General features: G+C 40.8%; 1 non-coding gene across 1 annotated transcript; it reads left to right on the top strand.

Annotated features, from left to right (window-relative positions):
• The first annotated feature begins 1,036 nt into the window (after positions 1–1,036).
• LOC135150006 (small nucleolar RNA R71) lies at positions 1,037–1,143 on the top strand. The gene has a single exon (XR_010288361.1). It is a non-coding gene; the product is annotated as a small nucleolar RNA R71 (small nucleolar RNA).
• The last annotated feature ends 2,040 nt before the right edge of the window (positions 1,144–3,183 follow it).

Below are 3,183 nucleotides of genomic sequence, written 5' to 3'. Positions count from 1 at the left end.
CAGTCTCTTCGGAAAAGGTGGAGGTGGATATACTTGCTTGACCCCAGTATCAGTTTTCGGGCTAGATTTTTCGGTTGATTCCTTGCTTGCTTCCTCGTTGACCTTATTCTTGTCAGCCTCAACAACAGTTTTTCCACTATCAGACTCAGATGAGAGCACGGGTGTTTCAACCTGTTGATCACTCTCTTCCTTGTTTCGCTCTGTTGCTGATTCTTTATCCTTCGTAACCTTTCCGGACCTCAAGGTGACAGCCTGTACCTGTTCCTTCACTTCCTTCTTGCCCGGATTGGCCTCAGTATCACTAGGAAGAGTTCCTTGTGGTCTATTAATCAACGCATTAGCAATTTGCCCAATCTGATTCTCCAAAGTTTTGATTGACACCGATTGGCTTTTCACCATTAATCTTAATTCTTCCAATTCTGATCTTTCATTGGAAGACTGTCCAGCCACCCCATGATTTTGTTGCTGGAATCCGGGTGGATGGAATTGCTGTCTCGGTGCAAACTGTTGTTGAAAACCAGAAGGGTTAAAAGGTCTAGATCCTTGCTGCTGAAACTGTTGCTGCTGTTGTGGCATGTAATTCTGATTATTGCTCCAACTGAAATTCGGATGATTCCGATTATTAGGATGATAAGTGGCCGGAGCTGGCTGTTGTGACCTCTGAAAGTTGCTCACAAACTGAGCGGATTCGCTCGATATAGCACACTGATCCGAAGAATGTGCTCCAGCACAGAGCTCGCAGACTGAAGGTGGCTGCTGATTTCCTAGATTTGCCAAAGAATCCACCTTCATAGTAAGAGCCTTAAGCTGAGCAGCTATGGCTGTAGTAGCATCAACATCTAGAATTCCTGCTGCTTTGCCCTGATGAAGACGCTGAGTAGGATTCTGATATTCATTCGCAGCCATCATCTCGATCAACTCATAAGCCTCATCATAGCTCTTAGCCCATAGAGCTCCACCTGATGCAGCATCGAGCATTGGCCTCGATTGAGGACCCAACCCATTGTAAAAACAATTTATCACCATCCAATCAGGCATCCCATGATGTGGGCACTTTCGAAGCATCTCCTTGTAGCGTTCCCAAGCTTCACATAAAGTTTCACCAGACAACTGAGAGAATTGAGTGATAGCATTCCTGATTGCAGCGGTTTTAGCCATAGGGAAGAACTTAGTAAGAAATTTCTGAGCCAGATCCTCCCATGTCGTAATAGATCCTGCAGGAAGAGAATGCAACCATCCTTTAGCCTTATCCCTCAGAGAAAATGGGAACAACCTCAATCTGATGGCATCGTCCGTAACACCATTGAACTTGAAAGTGTCGCAGATCTCAATGAAGTCCCGAATATGAGTATTAGGATCCTCAGTCGGAGAACCCCCAAACTGCACTGAGTTCTGTACCATCTGAATAGTGCTCGGTTTGATCTCGAAAGTGTTGGCCTGAATTGCTGGCCTGACAATGCTCGATTGAATGTCATTGATTTTAGGCTCAGAGAAAGCCTTCAGAGCCTTAGGAATATTCACAGCTGGTGGTTGATCACCCATCGTATCAATTTCTTCCAATTCTTCCTTAATTAATGCTTCCTTACGAGCCTGAGAACGTGTTCGCATACACGTCCCTTAAGTACCTGAAACACACACAACGAACTAAAGTGAGAAAAGAATCCAAGTCACTGAACTTTAACGACCACTAATGACAAGCACATAAACTAAAATAAACACCGAGTCCCCGGCAGCGGCGCCAAAAACTTGTTCGCACAAAATCACGCAAGTATACGTGGTCACAAGTAATATAGAATATAATTCAAGTTCGTACCCACAGAGACTGGTGTATTCAGAAATATGCACTTATGCACCAATGTATGATTATTATTCAATGCTTAGACAAATATCAAATTGGGGTTGGTTTTCTATTTACTAATCCTATTTGAATTATGAAACTAAGAATTATCAACTAAGAGAATAACGATTTACTAATGAGAATAAAACATGGGATTCTAGCTTCATTAACAACTTCATTCATAGTTCTACCTTATTCGATTGTAATGGTTGATAACTAATCAGATAACACGAAACTGATACACGCTAACTGTCGTTATACGTGCACCATACTGCTACACATCCACAACTACGATAGAAGGTAAACAGACACCAATTATGCTTAGACCCTATATGTCTATAGAATTTGAAAACATAATGGTTGAAGAGCAAGTTATCTATCAAGATTACATAGGGCGATGCAAGATGGTTAAAATCACATCACAAGTCATGTTATCGAACACGAAACCTATGCTCGCATGGCAAGTTCTAAATCAATATATCCACTGTCGCTTCAATAAAGATTAACAAGCAATCTTAGATGTTAGCTACGCATCCAAGACGAATAAGCACAACCAATACGAGGAAATCAAACCATCACATATGAACAAGGCAAATTAACTACTGAAATTCATCGATAAATCCGCTAAAATCCCATGATAATGATTAGTTCATAATCGAACTTCTCATCATCATGGGTTTGAATGTAAACATGGTACTGAATAAGAAAAACAAACTAAAAGTACTAGAATAAGAGTTAAGAAACAAATCCGAAACGAGCATCCAAAGTTACGCCTACTTCGAAGAATTACAAAAGTAAAAGCTATGAAATTTGATCTTGATCTTCTCCGTAGCCGTCACGTGCTCCTTGGAATGATTCTAGGTTATGTTTTTAATCCCCCAAATCCTTTCTTAAACTTCCCCAGCGAACGGGCCTTGCAACGGATCAGAAACGGTCCAATGGCTTAATTTTCGCTGCCAGTTTGGGGCGGGTGCCCCAGATTTGGGGCGGGTGCCCCAATTCCGCAGCCCACTTCTTTGTCCATAACTTTTGACTCGCGCATCCGATTGCTTCGCCGTTTTTTTTCACTGAAAGCTATGAATCTCCTCTTCGTTCTCCTCCAAAGAAACCTGCACAACATTACACTAAAACATATCAAAAATATCAAAAGCTTGAGGCCAAATCATCCATTTAAGTCAAAACGAAGGCTTCCAAGTGGATATAAAATCCACTTATCAATATACTATTATAAATTTTAAGAATGGGGAGCTACATCATTTCCTCAAAATAGTTCATTTTCTAATATTTTTAGCATTTTTCATTAATATGATTATGTTTACTTTTTGTTTGAAACTCTAAACTTATCA

The sequence above is a fragment of the Daucus carota genome, chromosome 1 (assembly GCF_001625215.2).
Source record: "Daucus carota subsp. sativus chromosome 1, DH1 v3.0, whole genome shotgun sequence".
Taxonomy (NCBI): domain Eukaryota; kingdom Viridiplantae; phylum Streptophyta; class Magnoliopsida; order Apiales; family Apiaceae; genus Daucus; species Daucus carota.
The sequence above is the reverse complement of the archived record's forward strand: the minus strand, read 5'-3'. Positions and strand labels throughout refer to the sequence as shown.